At 44.1% G+C, this 22,170-nt stretch overlaps 1 pseudogene across 1 annotated transcript; it reads left to right on the forward strand.

Moving 5' to 3' along the window:
* Positions 1 to 614: 614 nt before the first annotated feature.
* Positions 615 to 6,350, forward strand: LOC309808746 (olfactory receptor 5P55-like; annotated as a pseudogene). The gene is made up of 3 exons: positions 615 to 704; positions 985 to 1,055; positions 5,406 to 6,350. The product of its transcript is annotated as an olfactory receptor 5P55-like (transcript).
* The last annotated feature ends 15,820 nt before the right edge of the window (positions 6,351 to 22,170 follow it).

Here is a 22,170-nt window from a genome sequence, read left to right on the forward strand (position 1 = left end):
AAAATCATCCTTGGTCTTCTTGTCAAAGTTTTAGGCTTATAGCACTAAGTACCTCCATGTTGGAGTTATTGTTCCAGTTGTAATTTTCAATAATTTGTGTGATCATTTCTAAATTCCACAAAAGTGGGCACTATGTCTGTTCACTCCTTACCATTGGCTCCTTACTTCCCACTCTGTGCGTAGCACACAACAGATGCACAATAAACATATTCTGAATGACTGAATATGTCCGTCAACTCTTAAGCCTCCATCTCCTACACAGAACTTTCTCCTAAGCTTCAAAATGGTAGAGCAACCTGTCTCCCGGACCTGTGTATTGGGCTCTCCCAAATGCTATCAAAAATGTTAAATACCTGGGCTTCCCTGGTGGTGCAGTGGTTGAGAGTCCGCCTGCTGATGCAGGGGACACGGGTTAGTGCCCCGGTCCGGGAAGATCCCACATGCCACGGAGTGGCTGGGCCCGTGAGCCATGGCCGCTGAGCCTCTGTTTCCGGAGCCTGTGCTCTGCAACGGGAGAGGCCACAACAGTGAGAGGCCCACGTACCGCAAAAAAAAAAAAAAAAAAAAAAGGAACTTACTACGTTCCTCCTCAAACCTGTTACCTGTTAGAGTGAATGACACCATTGCTCACCCCATTTCCCAAACGAGGACCCTGGATGTCATCCTTGACTGTCCTTCAGCCCACATATCCAATTAATGAGCAGGTACTGATAAACCCATCTCCCAGCTATTTCCCTAATCTTTTCACTCTCTCTTTGAGCAAGGATCTCATCTACATTGGTCACCATTGTGTCTCCAGTCCTACTAATGGGACTTGATTATTTGTGAGTCAATAAATAACACTATCCCAGCCAAGGCCACTGTGATCAGCTGCCTAATGTAGCTCCCTGCCTCCTGTCTAACTTCCCTTGAATTCATTCTAACACCTTCGGCTGACCATGTCACCATCCTGCTTAAACTCCTCCAGCAGCTCTCCACTTATAGGACTCTGCTCTCAAGGCCAGTCCTCCAGAAGCTGAGCAGTATTTCCTCGTGGTTAACAATGACCAGTACTGGTTAGTAAATGTTTATTGTATTTACTTATTTATTTTGGCCATGCCCTGTGGCATGGGGGGTCTTTATTCCCCGACCAGGGATCAAACCTGCACCCCCTGCAGTGGAAGCATGACGTTCTAACCACTGGACAACCAGGGAATTCCCAGTAAATGTGTTTTTTGTGGGGTTTTTTTGTTTTGTTTTGTTTTTGCGGTACGCGGGCCTCTCACTGTTGTGGCCTCTCCCATTGCAGAGCACAGGCTCCGGACGCGCAGGCTCAGCGGCCATGGCTCACGGGCCCAGCCGCTCCGCGGCATGTGGGATCTTCCCGGACTGGGGCACGAACCCGTGTCCCCTGCATCAGCAGGCGGACTCTCAACCACTGCGCCACCAGGGAAGCCCTAAATGTTTATTTTTAAAAGGCAAGGAATAAATAGTACCTGGACTAACCCTGGGGGTCTGAAAACTCCAGTACCTTCACCCATTCACTAAAGCTCTTTCTATCAAAAGAAATTTATTTATTGGGAATTCCCTGGTGGTCCAGTGGTTAGGACTCCTCACTTTCACTGCTGAGGGCACGGGTTCAAGCCCTGGTCAGGGAACTAAGATCCCACAAGCCGTGCAGCATGGCCAAAATTAAAAAAAAAAATTTTTTTATGAAATTAGTTGAAACTCCAAACTACTGATCACTGTACTTTACACACAAATATCAAGCAATTAAAGTTATAGCCAAAAGTGGCAAGTTCCCGTACCCAAGGAAAGAGCAGAGGTGTCAGAGAGAGAAGTGGAACCCATCCTTGGCTCTGTCAGGTATCCATGGGAAGAGGAGAGCTTCAGAAACTCTCAGGGACTTTCTCATCTTGAGATGACCTCCACCTTCATGAGCCGCCCCTCTTCTGACCTTGATAAGCCTTCTCTTTTCTTTCATGTCAGGACACTTCATTCTCATTCATGTACTCTCATTGCCATGGCAGCCCCCCATCAACATCTTAGCAGAGGAACTGGAGGAGGCTGTCCTTCTGCTTTCTCATCCAGGAATTTATTACTGTGAATCCAGGTCCTCCAGGGTTCAATCACACTCATTGTTTCAGCCAACTCACCCCTTAACTCTATCAGTGTGCTAGAGATGAGCAAGCCCAGGTCATGGAATTATTGAAGAGACAGGCCAAGCAAAGCACCCCTGCCAGCTTCCTTCTGGTTTTCTCTGTGCTGAGGTCTTTAAGGACCACAATAACTAACATCTCTCCTCTCTATGCTAATTCTGAACCAGCTGAGACGAGGAAGAAGCAAGGCAGACAGAGAGCAAAATACCACCTGCATCACTGATGCCACTTGGTACTGCAGAACATGACTCATCCTTGTAAGTGGTCTTCTTAAAAATTAGACAGACAATGACCTAGTTTTAAGGTCGACATTACGGAGAAATAGAGCAGAGCGGAACCTGTGCTTCCAATGAGCAAAGCAGAACTACACACATTCAGTGCCTTATCACAAACCCATTGATCACAAAAGGCATCCCTCCTCCAGGAGAAGAGGGGGTCAGGTGTATTACACAATGGATATCCCTCCTTAAGAAAGGAAACATTGGGCTTCCCTGGTGGCGCAGTGGTTGAGAGTCCGCCTGCCGATGCAGGGGACGCGGGTTCGTGCCCGGGTCCGGGAGGATCCCACATGCCGCGGAGCGGCTGGGCCCGTGAGCCATGGACGCTGAGCCTGCGCGTCCGGAGACTGTGTTCTGCAATGGGAAAGAAAGGAAACATCATGAGCAGAGAAGAAGCAACCCCACTGGTGCTCTCCATAGGTAAAATCTGTACATACTTTTTATATTTCAAGAGGCCGAGTTGTCAATAGATACTGATAGCACAAAGCCCTATTACCAGCTTTGATCAGACGCCACTTATTTCTAGCTATCTTGAGATACTCTGAAGAGGCCCTGCCTTATTCCTCCTTTGTTCCCAGCCTCATCCAGACGATACAGAATTCCAAACATTTAACAACCAGAATGCCATGGGCACCAATCAGAACAGATGCTCCAACAATCAGAACCTACACTCAACCAATCAGAACTGATGTCCAACCAATGACAGCAGGCCCTGGTCAGTGTCCCATACAAGGGCTTCCCCTCAGAACAGCAGCCTTGGTTATCTGAAAACTCAAAAAGCGAGGATGCTTAGAGGCAAATTCTTGGGAGCATGACAACAGCTGAGAAAACTTACATAAACATGAGGGCTCCTCTGGGGAGGTTAGGCTTGTGAACACTCTGACCTGTGCTCTCTGGTGAAAGAACTCACCTCCAGTGCTGCCTTCAGAACCATGCCCTGCACTGGACCCCAATACCACAAATCTGGCATGTCCTACTGCCTTCAGTTATTTATAGCTAAAACACAAGACTTTGGTTCTTTGGTCATGGTTTTGTCGAACTGGAGTTTTCATATTTAATGTAGTTGCCTATTCTCCCATACAAATATTTTTCTTAGTGGTAAGTAATAAACGACTTTGTTTTAATTTATTGTGTTTAATTTTCTCCCCTTGGATTATTAGCTCTGTCAACAGAGAGATCTGAAAGCCCAGTCTCAGGGATTTCCCTGGCAGTCCAGTGGTTAAGACTCTGCACTTCCACTGCTCCCTGGTCAGGGAAATAAGATCTCACATGCCATGTGGCACGGCCAAAAAAAAAAAAAAAAAAAAAAAAAAGAAAGCCCAGTCTCCTGACAGCTGCTCAGGAGGCCTGTACCAATAGCCAGGAGAGTCCCCAGTTGGGTGCATTAGTGTCCTAGGGCTGCTGTAACAAAGTACCACAAATTGTGTGACTTAAAACAAGAAAAATACACTCCCTCGTAGTTCTGGAGGCTGCAAGTTCAAAATTAGGGTGTTGGCAGAGATATGCCCCCTCAGAAGCTTCAAGGGGTGAATCTTTCCTTGTCTCTTCTGGCTTCCAGAAGCCCCAGACATCCTTGGCTTGTGGCAGTATCACTCCAATCTCTGCTTCTGTCTTCCCATGGCCACCTTGCATCTGTATCTGTGTCTTCACATGGCATTCTCCCGTATCATCTCCTGTATCTCCATTTTCTTTTCTTATAAGAACACCAGTCATATTGGATTGAGGGCTCACCCTAATCGAATATGATTCAACTTGATTACTTCTGCAAAGACCCTATTTACAAATAAGGTAACATTCACAGGTACCAGGGGTTAGGACTTCAACAAATCTTCCTGAGAGATACAATTCAACCTACAACACTGGGAGAAATCACTGCTCTACTGAGTCATCTTATATTAATGATGACATTAGGCCTGATTTCCGTGTCCCTGGCCTTGGGGACTAGTACTGTTGGAGCCTTTGCCCCCAAATAAATTACAAATTAACACTTTCATGTATTCCCTCTCTGGACCAACATACCGGCCTCCAACACTCACTAGTGATGCCAGTTCTCCATGAAACAGGAAATCTGGGGAATAGAAAATTATTATAACTCTATAATAGACATATGATTATTACTTGGACTGAGTTCTAATCCCACTTTCTTTATGTACTAGGTCTTTTACCTTGGACAAATTGATACTCTCACTAAATATAAATGGACATAATGTATTTTTATGTTCTATATATTTTTACAATTTATTTTATTGAAGTATAGTTGATTTACAATGTTGCATTAATTTCTGCTATATAGCAAAGTGATTCAGTTATATGTATATATACATTCTTTTTCATACTCTTTTCCATTATAGTTTATCACAGGATATTGAATATAGTTCCCTGTGCTATACAGTAGGACCTTGCTGATTATTCATAGTTTGCATCTGCTAATCCCAAACTCCCAATCCATCCCTCCCCCTGCCCCGTCCCACTTGGCAACCATAAGTCTGTTCTCTATGCCTGTGAGTCTGTTTCTGTTTCATAGATAAGTTCATTTGTCATATTTTAGATTCCACATATAAGTGATATCATATATTATCTATCTGTCTCTGTCTGATTTACTTCACTTAGTGTGATAATCTCTAGGTCTATCCATGTTGCTGCAAATGACATTATTTCGTTCTTTTTTATGGCTAACATTCCATTGGATATATGTACCACATCTTCTTTATCCATTCCTCTGTCGATGGACATTTAGGTTGTTTCCATGTCTTGGCTATTGTGAATACTTAAATGGGCATAATATTTAAATGAGAAAGTATTATGAAGTTTCAATAGCTGTTTAGGAAACGAGTTAGCACATGACTCACAGTAGGTGATCCATTCATGCCAGCGTCCCCTCCCCAGTTCCTCTAGCACTGCCCATTCTGGGGGAATTAAAAGAGCTTCAGACACTGACCCCAGGGTCTGCCTCTAGGGTACAAGCATGTCTTACTTGGTGTCTCTGCAGTGACAGGGGCACCACAGTGAAGAACTGCACCCGCGTCACCTGGTTCCTCCTGCTGGGGCTCACAGAGCAGGCAGGGCTCAAGGGCATCCTCTTTGCACTCTTCCTGTTCATCTACTCAGTTACCCTCACAGGCAGCCTGGCCATGATCACCCTGATCCACACAGACCCGCAGCTCCGCACGCCCGTGTACTTCTTGCTGAGTATCCTCTCTATCATAGACTCCTCCTTCTCCATGTTAAACACCCCCAGCTGCTGGAGAGCTTCCTCACCTCAGGCCAGTCCACCTCCTTTGCAGGCTGCCTGGTCCAGATGACCCTCATGACTCTCCACGGTACTACTGAGTGTCTGCTCCTGGCCATTATGGCATATGACCAATTTGCTGCCATCTACCACCCTCTCCTCTACCACATCGGCATGTCCCAACATCTGTGTGTCCAACTGGTGGCAGCCACCTATATGGCTTCTGTTGCCAATTCAGCTTTACTGACTGGGTACATCTTCAAGCCGTTCTACTGTGGCCCCAATATCATTAACCACTATGTCTGTGACGTCCCCCTTGTGCTCCAACTTGCCTGTGCAGACGTTGCCAAGGCTGAGGCCATTGTCTTCTCATCTTCTGCCTTGATTATCCTCTTTACCATCACCATTATCCTGGTCTCTTATGCCTACATCCTGGTGACTATCTTCAGGATGCGTTCCCTCAAGGCTCAGAGCAAAGCACTCTCCACCTGTGTCTCCCACCTCGCAGTCATCTGCCTCTTCTACAGCACCATCATCTTCATGTATGCTCAGCCAAGCTCTCACAGTTCCATGGAACAGAACAAGGTCGTGTCTGTCTTCTACACAGTGATCATCCCCAGGCTGAACCCGCTGATCTACAGCCTGAGGAATAAAGATGTGAAGCCTGCTCTAAAAAGGAGATGCCTTGACATGCTGCCTTCCTAACAGAGAGTGGAACATTCTATCCTAAGCCATAACATGGTAGAGGCAACATAAAATATGCATAATATTAACACTTGGATAGAAGGAATTATGTGCCAGCACTATTTTAAATACCTTTCACATATCAATCCATTTAATCTTCACAACAAGAGGTTGAAATAAATACTATTATTGTCCCTTAGGAATCTGAGGCACAGAGAGGCTGAGTAACTGGCCCAAGGTCACACAGCTAATAAGAAGCATAGTCAGAATTTGAATCCAGGCAGTCTGGCTCCAGAGACCATGTTCTCAACCAATACATTATATTGCCTTTTTCTGATAAGTGCATCTTACAAGCAGACAATGGGCACAGTTATTCCTAAATTCCATATGTCATAAGGAGGGGCTAGAACATGGAATTATAAGGTGGTATGGGAAAAATATGGACTTTGGTACACCTGAGTCATGCTGCCTCTGAGTAATTCTCTCTTTAGGCAACTGTGTGATGTCAAATCAAGGTACACAACCCCCTGACCCTCAGTTTTCCCAACTGAGATGGATACTGACGCCCATCTCAACTGGTTATCATAAGGTTCCCATGAAGATAAAATGGGCTTACATGGGGTCTGGCACACACAATTATTCAGACCATTGGGTTCTTTTCTTCCCTGGGGAAACCTCTCCATAAAACCAAATTCTTGTACATCAATGTTTTTTAAGTGTGAGACCATATCAGATAAACTAAAAGGTCCTACTGTATAGCACAGGGAACTATATTCAATATCTTATAATAAATCATAATGAAGAAGAATATGGAGAGGGCAGACAGCAGAAGCAAGAAGAACTACAATCCTGTAGCCTGAAGAATGAAAACCACAATCACAGAAAAATAGACAAAATGAAAAGGCAGAGGATAATGTCCCAGATGAAGGAACAAGATAAAATCCCAGAAAAACAACTAAATGAAGTGGAGATAGGAAACCTCCATGAAAATAATTCAGAATAATGATAGTGAAGACGATCCAGAACCTCAGAAAAAGAATGGAGGCAAAGATCGAGAAGATACAAGAAATGTTTAACAAAGACCTAGAAGAATTAAAGAACAAACAAACAGAGATGAACACAGATCATGAAGAAATCAAAGAGGAAATCAAAAAATACCTAGAGATAAATGACAATGAAAACACGATGATCCAAAACCTATGGGATACAGCAAAAGCAGTTCTAAGAGGGAAGTATATAGCAACACAATCCTACCTCAAGAAACAAGAAAAATCTCAAGTAAACAATCTAACCTTACACATAAAGGAACTAGAGAAAGAAGAACAAGCAAAACTCAAAGTTAGTAGAAGGAAAGAAATCATAAAGGTCAGAGCAGAAATAAATGAAATAGAAACAAAGAAAACAATAGCAAAGATCAATAAAAGTAAAAGCTGGTTCCTTGAGAAGATAAACAAAATTGATAAACCTTTAGCCAGACTCATCAAAAAAAAGAGGGAGAGGACTCAAATCAATAAAATTAAAAATGACAGTTCAGGGAGCAGGCAAATCTCCTCTGTCATAAAACCTGCTAAGTCTTCAAGCAAGCCCTCCTTTCTATAAAGTTGACTGAAAATTTTAAAATAAATAAATTAATTGATTAATTAATTAATTTAAAATGAAAAAGGAGAAGTTACAACAGACACCGCATAAATACAAAGCATCATAAGAGACCACTACAAGCAACTCTATGCCAATAAAATGGACAACCTGAAAGAAATGGACAAATTCTTAGAAAGGTATAACCTTCCAAGACTGAACCAGGAAGAAATAGAAATTATGAATAGATCAATCACAAGTAATGAAATTGAAACTGTGATATAAAATCTTCCAACAAACAAAAGTCCTGGAGCGGATGGCTTCACAGGTGAATTCTATCAAACATTTAGAGAAGAGCTAACACCCATCCTTCTCAAACTCTTCCAAAAAATTGCAGGGGAAGGAGCACTCTCAAACTCATTCTATGAGGCCACCATCACCTTGATACCAAAACCAGACAGAGATACTATAAAAAAAAAAATTACAAACCAATATCACTGGTGAATATAGATGCAAAAATCCTCAACAAAATACTACCAAACATTATCCAACAACACATTAAAAGGATCTTACACCATGATCAAGTGGTATTTATCCCAGGGATGCAATGATTCTTCAATATATGCAAATCTATCAATGTGATACACCATATTAACAAATTGAAGGAGAAAAACCATATGATCATCTCAATAGATGCAGAAAAAGCTTTTGACAAAATTCAACACCCATTTATGATAAAAGCTCTCCAGAAAGTGGGCATAGAGGGAACCTACCTCAACATAATAAAGGCAATATATGACAAACCCACAGCAAACATCATTCTCAGTGGTGAAAAATCGGAAGTATTTCCTCTAAGATCAGGAACAAGACATGGATGTCCACTCTCGCCACTATTATTCAACATAGTTTTGGAAGTCCTAGCCACAGCAGTCAGAGAAGAAAAAGATATAAAAGGAATACAGATTAGAGAGGAAGAAGTAAAACTGTCATTGTTTGCAGGTGACATGATACTATACATAGAAAATCCTAACAATGCCACCAGAAAATTACTAGAGCTAATCAATGAATTCAGTAAAGTTTCAGGATACAAGATTAATGCATAGAAATCTCTTGCATTCCTATACACTAAAAATGAAAGATCAGAAAAAGAAATTAAGGAAACAATCCCATTCACCATTGCAACAAAAAGAATAAATTACTTAGGAATAAACCTACCTAAGGAGGTAAAAGGCCTGTACTCAGAAAACTATAAGACACTGATGAAAGAAATCAAAGATGACAAAAACAGATGGAGAGATATACCATGTTCTTGGATTGAAAGAATCAATATTTTGAAAATGACTATACTACCCAAAGCAATCTACAGATTCAGTGCAATTCCTATCAAATTACCCGTGGCATTTTTCACAGAACTAGAACAAAAAATCTTAACATTTGTATGGAGACACAAAAGATCCCGAATAGCCAAAGCAATCTTGAGGAAAAAAAATGGAGCTGGAAGAATCAGGCTCCCTGACTTCAGACTATACTACAAAGCTACAGTAATCAAGACAATATGATATTGGCACAAAAAGAGAAATATAGATCAATGGAACAAGATAGAAAGCCAGAGATAAACCCACACACCTATGGTCAATTAATCTATGACAAAGGAGGCAAGGATATACAATGGAGAAAAGTCAGTCTCTTCAATAAGTGGTGCTGGGAAAACTGGACAGGTACATGTAAAAGAATGAAATTAGAACACTCCCTAACACCATACACAAAAATAAACTCAAAATGGATTAAAGACCGGACACCTTAAAACTCTTAGAGGAAAACATAGGAAGAACACCCTTTGACATAAATCACAGCAAGATCTTTCTTGACCCACCTCCTAGAGTAATGGAAATAAAAGCAAAAATAAACAAATGGGACCTAATGAAATTTAATAGCTTTTGCACAACAAAGGAAACTATAAACAAGACAAAAAGATAACCCTCAGAATGGGAGAAAATATTTGCAAATGAATCAACAGACAAAGGATTAATCTCCAAAATATACAAACAGCTCATGCAGCTCAATATCAAAAAAACAAACAACACAATCAAAAAATGCGCAGAAGACCTGAATAGACGTTTCTCCAAAGAAGACATACAGATGGCCAAGAAGCACATGAAAAGCTGCTCAACATCACTAATGATTAGAGAAATGCAAATCAAAGCTACAATGAGGTATCACCTCACAGCAGCTAGAATGGGCATCATCAGAAAATCTACAAACAACAAATGCTGGAGAGGGTGTGGAGAAAAGGAAACCCTCTTGCACTGTTGGTGGGAATGTAAATTGATACAGCCACTATGGAGAACAGTATGGAGGTTCCTTAAAAAACTAAAAATAGAACTACCGTATGACCCAGCAATCCCACTACTGGGTATATACCCAGAGAAAACCATAATTCAAAAAGACACATGCACCCCAATGTTCACAGCAGCACTATTTACAACAGCCAGGTCATGGAAGCAACCTAAATGCCCATTGACAGAGGAATGGATAAAGAAGATGGGATACATATATACAATGGAATATTACTAAGCCATACAAAGGAATGAAAAAGGGTCATTTGTAGATATGTGGATGGACCTAGAGACTGTCATACAGAGTGAAGTTAGAAAGAGAAAAACAAATTTCGTATATTAACACATATATGTGGAATCTAGAAAAATGGTACAGAAGAATCGGTTTGCAAGGCAGAAACAGAGACAAAGATATAGAAAACAAATGTATGGACTCCAAGCGGGGAAAGCGGGGCTGGGGGTGTGGGATGAATTGGGAGGTTGGGATTGACATATATACACTAATATGTATAAAATAGATAACTAATAAGAACCTGCTGTATAGCACAGGGAACTCCACTTCACTGTACAGTAGAAACTAACACAACATTGTAAAACAACTACACCCCAATTAAAAAGAAAGAAAGAAATTGAATATGAAAAAGAATTTTGGGCTTCCCTGGTGGCGCAGTGGTTGAGAGTCTGCCTGCCGATGCAGGGGACACAGGTTCGTGCCCCGGTCCGAGAAGATCCCACATGCCGCGGAGCGGCTGGGCCCGTGAGCCATGGCCACTGAGCCTGCATGTCCGGAGCCTGTGCTCTGCAACAGGAGAGGCCACAACAGTGAGAGGCCTGCGTACCACAAAAAAAAAAAAAAAAAAAAAAGAATACATAGATACATATGTATAATTGAATCACTTTGCTGTACACTAGGAACTAACACAACATTGTAAATCAACTATACTTCAATTACAAAAAAAGAGTGAGACCATATCATGTAGCTATGATATTAAATAGCAGTTAACTGAATCATGGAAAAGTTCTTTCTTTTCCAGTTTTCCTTTTTAACTCTTGTGATTATGTCAAAATTGAAGTCTCTACTTGGTACTAGTTTGACTTTAAACCTTCCTTAATCTAGTCTCCCTTTTTAAGAACAAGCCTTAGCACTTCACAGTAATTAGCTAGCATTTAATAATACCATGTTGCTTTTATTTTTACTTTTTATTATGATCCTGATAAAAAGTATTTTTAATAAAAAATTGTTTAGAATAGTCCAATTTGTAGAAAAATCACAGTACAGGTGATACACAAGGCAAAATATCACGAAGGAGGTAGACAAATGACTTTAGAAACACTGGTATAGGTAATACATATTTTTGAAAATATTTTCACATTCATTCTTTTATTTGATCTTCACCAAATATTGTAAGATAAGTACGGTATTATTACCCCCATTTTACAGATAATCAAAAAATAATAACAAATCTGAGAGGTTGAACTGACTAGCTCTGAGTCTCACTGGAAGACCATAAAATAGCTTAGAGCACAGAACCCAGGCTACTTGAATTGTAATGGAATCCCCCAAACACACTTCTCAACTTCATTTCAGAAAACATGAAAATTCTTGATTTTTTTGGCTTCAGGAGTTTTCCTCCTTTGGTGTTCCTGTTTAGTTCTTTCTGATAGGGTCTCCCTTGCCCTCAAATATCCCTCCTCTGCCTCAAACCTCTGGAAAACACACACTGGGCTAAATCCCCCCTCTTCCAGAAAGCCCCATGAATCTGCTAAGAACTGCCGTCCACTGCTAGCAACAGAGATCTGACTATAACAGTTGAAACTTCTAAGGTTTCTTATGATGCATTCTGCCTATAGGAGTCAGAGAAGCTTCCCAGAAGAGGTTAAGTTGAAGCCAGGACTAGATTGATAACAAAGAGATTTTTCAGGCTGACAAAGGGATCAGAGAGAACAAATCCCCATGTGTCCTGAGTTGTGATGGAATCCCATTTTTAAAAAAAAAAAAAGGCTAGGACTTCCCTGGTGGGGCAGTGGTTAAGAATCCGCCTGCCAATGCAGGGGACACGGGTTCGAGCCATGGTCCAGGAAGATCCCACATGCTGCGGAGCAACTAAGCCTGTGTGCCACAGCTACTGAGCCTGTGCTCTAGAGCCCAGGAGCCACAACTACTGAGCCCACGTGCCACAACTATTGAAGCCTGCACGCCTAGAGCCCATGCTCCACAACAAGAGAAGCCACCACAATGAGAAGCCCATGCACTGCAATGAAGGGTAGACACCATTAGCTGTAACTAGAGAAACCCTGCATGCAGCAACAAAGACCCAATACAGCCAAAAATAAATAAATAAATAAATAAATAAATAAATAAATAAATAAATAAAAGGTTAGAAATTGTTCAGACTGATATGGACACTCCATGAAGATCCAGGTGCCAGCATCTTTCTGTCCCAGCATATTTCATGCATAATTTCTGTTATGGGCCGAATTATCTCCCCACCCCAAAATTGATATGTTGGAACCTTAACCCCTGGTACCTCAGAACATAACTGTACTTGGAGACAGGGCCCTTAATACAATCAGACTGATGTCTTTATAAGAAGAGGAAATTTGGACATGCAAAGAGATACCTGGGATGTGCACACACAGAGAAAAGACCATGTGAGGACACAGCAAGAAGGTGGTCACCTTCAAAACAAGGAGAGAGGCCTCTGAAGAAACCAAACCTTCCAACACCTTCATCTTGGACTTCTGGCCTCCATACCTCTGGAAAAAATTAATATCTGTTGTCTAAGTTACACAGTCTTTGGTATTTTGTCAAGCACTAATATGGCTTCTATATTCAAGGCTGCCCCTTAGCCTAATATGACTGCTGAAGCTCTAGCCATCACTTTACTGTTTGAAGAAGAAAGCTGGAGGAATGGGGGACATTACCAGCTGTCTATCCCCTTTTTGTAGCCTTTTCAATAACAGCCAAGCGCAACCATTGGCCTCTCATTTGCCAGAACTTAGTCACACGGGAGTCATATGACTTGACTAAGCAAGGGAGGCTGGGAAATATGGTTATTAGCTGGGCACATGGTCACCTTGACAATCTTGGGATCCTGTTTTTAAAAAAGAAGGGGAGAATGAACACTGGATAGGCATCCAGTACTCTTGATGCCTATCCAGTGTTCATTCCCTTACTGCCTACTGCCTAGAGCAGAGGATGGCAGAGGACTGATGGTTCACCCATGACCCCAACGCGCCCTGCCAACTGGTTGTGTGTGGGCAGCATATAGTAAAGTTTTTTTTTGTTTTTTGTTTGTTTGTTTTTTGGTTTTTGGGTTTTTTTTGCGGTACGCGAGCCTCTCACTGTTGTGGCTTCTCCCGTTGTGGAGCACAGGCTCCGGACGCGCAGGCTCAGCGGTCATGGCTCACGGGCCCAGCCACTCCGCAGCATGTGGGATCTTCCCGGACCAGGGCATGAACCCGTGTCCCCTGCATCGGCAGGCAAACTCTCAACCACTGTGCCACCAGGGAAGCCCAGCATATAGTAAGTTTAAAGTTTTTAGCCAACATAAAAAATTTTGATACAATCACTTTTAAATCCCTATTGCCACCTTCTCTGGGAAGAAAAATTGAATTGGAGCACTCCACCAGTCTTATTCTCAGCATAGTTATAATCATCTGGTGCTGAGTCAGAGATGCCCTTTTAAACAGGACACAGATTCTCCAGTTCTCCCCACCCCATTCTTCCCCATCACTCTTCTTGCGGTGTCTGTTGCCTTTTTATCATGCCCTGAGTTTTTTCATAATAGTAGAGAAAATGTATTATATTCACATCTCTAGCAAAAGTAAGAAAAGAAAATAAGGGCTTAGAGATGTACATGTTTCAAGACAAGTAGCCAGTGCCTAGGACAATGCCTGGTGCATGGAAGAAGTTCGGTCACTACTCCTTGAATGAAGGAAGATAATACCTATTTTTTGGATGTGAAGAATGTCCCCATAGGTGTAAGATTAACACCCCCCCCCAAAAAAAAAAGTGTGTCCATGTAGAAGGATACCTTTTTCATTCATTTAAGGTGTCTGAGTGGTCCTTGTAGGTATTTGAGTTTGCAACCCTTGGCCATGGGGAAAACTCTCAACTCTTTAGTATTATCTTACAAGCTTGTGCCACCCTAACTTTCCAGGGACCACCTCACAGTTCCCACCAAGCACCTACCCTGCAGCCCCAACAAGTGACCTGGCCTGGCCTGAATAGGTCATACATTTGCACACCTCTTCCTTTGCTCACGTCCTCCCAGCCCCTGGAATGTGCTTCCTCATCGCTTTGTCAGCCTGACAGATCTTTTTGTTATCATTCCAGTCCCAGCCTAAATGCAACCTCTTCTCCAAACTTTTCTGACTCCTACACACAGAATTTATCATTCCTTCCTCTGTGCTCTGGTTTGCCTTTGTTAAAGAAAAATGTTTAAACTACCAGAAACCAAAGATTGAGTGCTGAATGGAAAAAAACAAAAGGAAGATTTACTTTCAAGCAGGAAGCCCAATCTAGCACAGCCTAGGAAAACTTCAGATCTGACAATGTGCGAGGAGAAAAGGGGTCATTTTCCAAAGCCAGAAGACTACGAACTGTCCCTTTCCCAGGTTAGGAAAGCAAAGTCCTTGGGTGTTCCTGAATGGTTGCTGACACCTGGGTTTTTATTTTTTATTTATTTATTTGTTTGTTTGTTTTATTTTTGGCTACGCGCGAGCTTTCTCTAGTTGTGGCAAGCAGGGGCTACTCTTCATTGCGATGCGCAGGCTTCTCACTGCAGTGGCTTCTCCTGTTGCAGAGGATGGGCTCTAGGTACGTGGGCTTCAGTAGTTGTGGCACGCGGGCTTCAGTAGTTGTGGCTCACGGACTCTAGAGCGCAGGCTCAGTAGTTGTGGTGCATGGGCCCAGTTGCCCCATACATGTGGGATCTTCCCAGACCAGGGCTCGAACCCGTGTTCCCTGAATTGGCAGGCAGATTCTTAACCACTGCTCCACCAGGGAAGCCCTTACACCTGGGCTTCTAAGTAGAAAAGATCTGGCTTAGTTGGAGGTGGTCTTCTGGGTACACATGTGGTACCTGGTTCGGGTTGGGGTTGTGACATCCAGCTGCCTCTGCATGTACGTGAGGTGCCTGAGTCAGGGGGGAATCACCCAGTTAGCAGCCTACCTCATCAGCAGCCAGGAGACCGAGTCAAGGCTCATGACTTACCTCCACACTAGCACACTCACACACAGCACTGAAAATGTCATGTTTTGGGCTTCCCTGGTGGCGCCGTGGTTGAGAGTCCGCCTGCCGATCCAGGGGACACAGGTTCGTGCCCTGGTCCGAGAAGATCCCACATGCCGCGGAGCGGCTGGGCCCGTGAGCCATGGACGCTGAGCCTGCGCGTCTGGAGCCTGTGCTCCGCAACGGGAGAGGCCGCAACAGTGAGGGGCCCGTGTACCGCAAATAAAAAAAAAAAGAAAATGTCATGTTTTTCTCCCCTATTAGAATTTTGTCTTCTTTTTTTTTTTGGCCACACCTTGTGGCTTGTGGGATCTTAGTTCCCCGACCAGGGATGGAACACGGGCCCTCGGCAGTGAAAGAGTGGAGTCTTAACCACTGGACTGCCAGGGAATTCCCTATTTTTTTTTTTTTTTTTTTTTGCGGTACGCAGGCCTCTCACTGTTGCGACCTCTCCCGTTGCGGAGCACAGGCTCCGGACGCGCAGGCCCAGCGGCCATGGCTCACGGACCCAGCCGCTCCGCGGCATGTGGGATCCTCCCGGACCGGGGCATGAACCCGTGTCCCCTGCATCAGCAGGCGGACTCTCAACCACTGCGCCACCAGGGAAGCCCCAGGGAATTCCCTATTTTGTCTTTTTTTTTTTTAACCTTATGTCCGAGTCACCCAGTCCCTGCCCCAGTGTTCAATACAGAGAAGATATTCAATTATTTCTTATTGCTTGACTTAAATAAGAGAATGCAGCAAAGTACCTACTTAGTGTCTGACACATAATAGATGCTCAGTAAATTATAGCTCCTGTGGGAAGGACGCATGAGGCCAAATAACGGGCAGGAATCTTTCTCCCAAGAACAAGGAGGAAAGGATGCCTCTACCTTAAGCCCAATACAACTGCTACAAATTACAAGGCTGCATCTTTCTGTAAGGAGCTGATACTCCAAATCAGCAAGCTGCACATGTGAGCCATTCTCCACAGAGAGAGCAATCTGGAAACCCCCAGCACTGCTCCTTGGGACAGTCTCTACCCAGCTGTGTGTGGGGAATGGCAGCAGAAAGCAGAATCTCATTTTTACCTAGATTTTATTGGTGCCTTCACGTGGTGAAGAAGGTTGCGCAGCTGGGAAATTTTAGCATCAGGATATAGCTAAAGCCAGTGGGGTCCAGAGCACAGGTTCTTTCCATAGTTCTGGGCAACCCTGTCCTCACTCTGTACCCTGACTCCCTGCTCCTTCAAAGCCTCTGTTACCACTGAGTTCCCTTTAATGCCATGTAAATCACTTTAAGTATGCAGGTTTTGTATCCCCGGCTAGACTGTAAATTCCCTGAGGGCAGGGAATGTGCCTTTCAGAGCTGGGGTTTGGAATTAGGGCTCCATGAAAGCTGGTGGGAGAGTTACAGCATGGACCTATCCCAACGCCAGCAGGGCTGCTCCCAGCTGCAGACCCTGGAGACCTGGGCTTCTGCAAGAAAACCGGAGGCAAATTCACAGTTTTTATTCTCTCTGAGAAAACCCTATCTGCTTCCATCAGCTTCCTTCTCAGCCCAACAACTCTGATAGCTATCTGCCCAACAATTCTGTAGAGTCAGATCTGACCAGGAGCTTCTTGTAAGCTGAGGGCAGCTGCAGAGGGAGTTGGGAACAGGAAAAAAAAAAAAAAAAAAAAGGCCGGCAAGGTAAGGGAACAAGAGTGGCAACTAACCATGTACCCTCTGCACCAATCCCTGCTCTAGCCCTCTCCCCCAGAGGGCTTATCTCCTGCAGGGCGAGGTCTCCACCTGAGACTTGGGGCATGTGAGTCACACTTGAGGAGAGCTTCTTCTCTCTCCACCAGGATGAGTTCAGGCAGATTCAGTGCAGGGCAAGGACCATGAGTCACCGGTGATGAAGAAAGAGTCAGGGAATGGGAGAGAGTGGGGCAGGCCCCTCTACTGTGTCCGTGTCCACAGCCTCCCTTCCTGTCTTTGGCCACAAATATCAAAGGCGTTTCCTAGGCAGGTCAGGGTCTCTCAACCTTGACACTATGAACACCTGGGGATGGATAATTCTTTGTTGTGGCAGTTGTCCTGTGTGTTGTAGAATGTTTCTCAGCATCCCTGGCCTCTACCCTAAGATGCCAGTAGCATCCCCACCTCACCCAGTGTGACAACCAAAGATGTCTCCAGATGTTTCCAAATGTCCCCAGTGGGTAGGAAGGAACGAGCCTGGTATAGACCACTAGCCTTAGAGGGCTTCCTGCCTCTCCTTCCCTTCCTTCTACAGAAGGTTGGGCTGGGGTCTCAGTCTACCGTACCTCCTCTCCCGTGGCGGCCTCTTCCTAGCAATTCCTAAATATTATCCCCTTATCTCGTGAAAGGACTTACAGCTGCTTCTTTCAGGGTTGTGGATGAAAAGGAGTAAGTAATGATCATGGAGAAGTAATCAAGTTCCCTGAGCCTAAAGAGGGAAGGAAGAGCCAAGACAGGACCCGGGAGTCCCCATCCTATGGTAACCAAAAGTTCTGATGGACAGAGGCAGCGTGGTCCAATAGAAACCTAATGCAAGCCACAGATACGGGCCACATGTGTAATTTAAACTTTCTAGTAGCTAGTTACATTTTTTAATTAAAAGAAACAGGTAAAATTAATTTCAAAAATATGTCTTACTTAACCCAATATGTTAAAAATATAGTCCCTTCAGCATGCAATCAATATTTTAAAATTAGTAATGAGCTGTATTCCATTCTTTTTTTCATAGTAAGTCTTCAACATCTGAAGTGTATCTTTCTCTTACAACACATCACCGTTGGGACCAGCCACCTTTCAAGAGCTCAATAACCACATTGGCAAGTGGCTACCATCCTGGCCATGGCAGGACTGAGTCTTCTTACAGAGGGCGAGGTTCACCCCTGACCTTCTCCCAGCCAGGGGGCTTCCAGAGGCCAAGATCTTAGGAACACAGTGATGCAATCTAATCTCCAAGGAGATATTTGTAACTTAGAGAACAAGATACCCATTTCAAGGGGCCCCTGCCCCACCCAAAACAATGCCCACTCCTGGACCCATAAACAAAGCAGCCTGCAGGTTGTCTGTTAGGTCCTTTTCAGAGACTTGGACCTCAAACATTCCACACCACATCCCATGTCAGAAGAAAGTTATAAATCCTCAGGGTGTAGATTAGCCTAACCCCACTCTACACATAGACTTTCTCTCAGCTGTCAGGTACTTCCACCCAGGCTTTACACAGCCTGCTTCTTCCCCTGGTGCTCAGTGTGCTCACTGCTTGCCTAATGCAAGACTGCAGACCCATGGGGCCCTCAGACCCTGCCCTGTGTGTCATGATCAGTTCACCAACCCTTCACCCACATCTGCTTCCTGGTAGACAGAGATCATGCTCCGTTTAGCCTGGAGCCTCTGTTCGATTGATAAATTCCCAAGCCTGATGGACACATTCCTAGTTAAGGTACCAGACCTAGGATTGGGGCCCCTGATGGAGACTTATAACCTCTCATTATGGGTGGGATCCTCCCCTGTCCTTTTTCTGCCAGGATGTACATCCTGAAATCCACTCGTCCCAGCTCAAACAAAGATCTTGCAGGGGCTTGAACAGGAAAAGATGGAAAAATGCTGAGGCTAAGACCAGCTAAGGGGAAGAAATTCCAAAATTTTCCAAACATTTTTTTCACTGGATATGTTCCCAGATAATCATTCAGCAGCTTTAAAGTTTGTTTGTTTAATCTTTATACTCCTAGTACATGAGACCTGGCATATAGTAGGATCTCAGTTAATACATGTATGAATTTGTTGTAGGTGGCAAATACAGCCCACACTCTGGGAGGGAAGGGGGGGTCTCTGAGAGGTCTCCATGTTTGAAGCTTAGGAAGGAATGAGCCCTTATCTGCACAGTTTTCCAGTGTCCTGACCCTTTATCCACAGAGGATTGGGTGGACAGCTAGATTTATGACTCCTGAGGTCAGTTCCAGCATCCTACCTGTGCCAAGCCTGTGCTCCAGACTCACCTCCCTGCATGGTCATTCAAGCCCCATCCCCAACTGTAAAGACCCTTATCCAGTCCCCTTCCCCTTGGGGCCACTGTTCAAGTTCCACTCACTTTTCTGGTTTTTAGGAGCCTCTTCAGTTCTGGCTCTTGGGGATTTCCTTTCCTTAGATTTGAGCTCGATCATATCTTTCAAATTATTTTGTTAGTAGGGGTTTTTTTTCTGCATTTCTATGTTTGAGATAGAAAGGGCTTCCAGTTTTCTCTGTTAAAGTAACTGCGTTAGACCCAAGATGGAGCCGTGCTAAGCCCCATGTCAGCAAACAAAAACTGAACAAAATTTCTTTGCTTTGACAGAAAAGGAAGCCCTAGGTCAACCCATCACTGCTTACCTGCTCAGCCCAAGTTACCTGACCAGGATCCAAGACTTCCCTTTTCTCCATATGAGGAAAGCAACCCTGCTTTACCCAATCAGCAAATGCCCAGTTTCACTTCCTTGTTCCTGCTCGCGTGGGTCTGTAAAAATTTCTCACCTTGTACAGCTCTTCAGAGCTCCTTTCTATTGGCTAGATTGGATGCTGTCTGACTCATGAATCGCTGAATTAAAGCCTATTAGATCACTAAATGGCCCGTGGAAAATTTTCTTTTAACACAGCTAAGTCTCCCATACTGACGGAAAATGCCAGGCTGATGTACTAATGCAAATGTGATCATCTAAATTTCGGGCTGAAAACCCTTCATTGGTTCCCATTTCCTTCAGTGTAGAGTCCAAAGAGCATACATAGCAAGGCCTCTCATGATCTGACCTGGGTTGATTTCCTGGGCTGCTTCTCAGGCAACCCCGTCCTCACACCCTGCATGCCAACATCCCTGACATACCCGCTGTGCCCCCCTAGTCAGCCATGGTCTCTTACACCTCCTCCCTTTACATATGCTACGTATCCACCCGGGACATTCTACCCCCCTCACTCCCACTCACCCAAATGTCATTTTCCACAGCAAGCGTTCCCTCGCATCGACTCTGCCAGCCTGAGTCAAGCCCCCACTTTCACGTTTGCGCTCTCTTAGTCCACCCAATTTCTTCTCACAGGGTATTATAATTATCTATCCTCATGGAATTATTTTCATTTTCTCAGGAAACACCGGGTTAAGCCTCCAGCAACCATTTTGTTCTATAAGACTCTACCCAGAGGCAAATTTTCCAGGAGGGTGACAAACCAAGGCTTCAGGGCTCCTTACCTGCCAGGACTCTTCCAAGGCCCTGGGAAGGCCATAGCTATGTGTTGACGTCATCAGGTGTTTTTTGTAAAGGTTGAGAAAGAAGGTATTTTAGCCACAATTGGTTAAAACCACTGTATCTGGGCTTCCCTGGTGGCGCAGTGGTTTAGAATCCGCCTGCCAATGCAGGAGACACGGCTTCGAGCCCTGGTCCGGGAAGATCCCACACGCCGCGGAGCAACTAAGCCCATGCGCCACAACTACTGAGGCCGCGTGCTACAACTACTGAGGCCCGCACACCTTGAGCCCGTGCTCCGCAACGGGAGAGGCCACCGTAATGAGAGGCTCGCGCACCGCAACGAAGAGTAGCCCCCGCTCGCTGCAACTAGAGAAAGCCCGCAAGCAGCAACGAAGACCCACCGCAGCCAAAAGTAAATAAAGAAACAAACAAACAAACAAAAACCCACTGTATTTCCCCACCTTGATCTCCCCTCCACCCTCCTACCCTCCTCCAGCTTTAGAGTGATTGCTGGTGTTATGAAGTCCAGCTAAGGGGTAGCTGAGGTGAGAATACACTATGCCTGGGTTTATTGAATATATTTATATGATTCGTAAATGGTTTGGAATTCAGTTCAGTTATTGGTAGTCATCCCAGGGGAGAATGGCTTCTAGCAACACTGATATCACCCGCCGTACCAACTCTCCCAGAATCATGCGTGACAGTGCAGAGCCAGAACTCAGATCCGCACACTCATGTGACCTACAGCACTCAGATGCATGTGGGTTTGACATGGGCAGAGAAGATAGTCTCTGGAAACCTCTCTCAACCATGAGACTTAACTAATACAAATACCATGCAATTGTTTTATATTGTAATGTTTCGGTGTGTGTCAGCTATAGAACATTTTTAATTTCTTGTGATTTATTTTCTCATCCAGTCCAAGGAATCATTTTTTGTAGGTAAGCTTGTATTCTTTTTCTTAATGACGCCCCTGTAAAGATAAAATCTCCAAGCCCCATGAAACTTGGACTTATCCCTGCAGCTAACCCTCTGCCTCAGCTGACCCACATTCTCTCACTCAGAAATTTGGAATCTGGGGACTTCCAGTGGTTAGGACTCAGTGCTTTCACTGCAGTGGGCCTGAGTTCGATCCCTGGTCAGAGAACTAGGATCCTGCAAGCTACAAGGCCAAAAAAAACAAGAAGAAATTTGGAATTGGGATTTCCGTATCCCTGGAACTGTAACATGTAAACACAAAAGCCGTGGGGTTATCACATTTCTCTCTATGGATGAAGTACTGGAGAAAGCTAGTAGGCAGAGTAACCAGAGGCAAAGAGTTGTATCTACTTTCCTGCCTACTGGTTCCTTCCTTTTCCCTTCCTGTAGGGTCTGTTTCAGTTTTCTACTGAAGAAATGAAAATTACCCCAAAAGTTAGTAGCTTAAAATAACAAACATTCCTTATCCCACGGTTTCTGCAAGTCAAATATTCCAGAGCCACTGAGC

This window comes from Mesoplodon mirus (assembly GCF_964341445.2).
Source record: "Mesoplodon mirus genome assembly, chromosome: 7".
NCBI classification, from domain to species: domain Eukaryota; kingdom Metazoa; phylum Chordata; class Mammalia; order Artiodactyla; family Ziphiidae; genus Mesoplodon; species Mesoplodon mirus.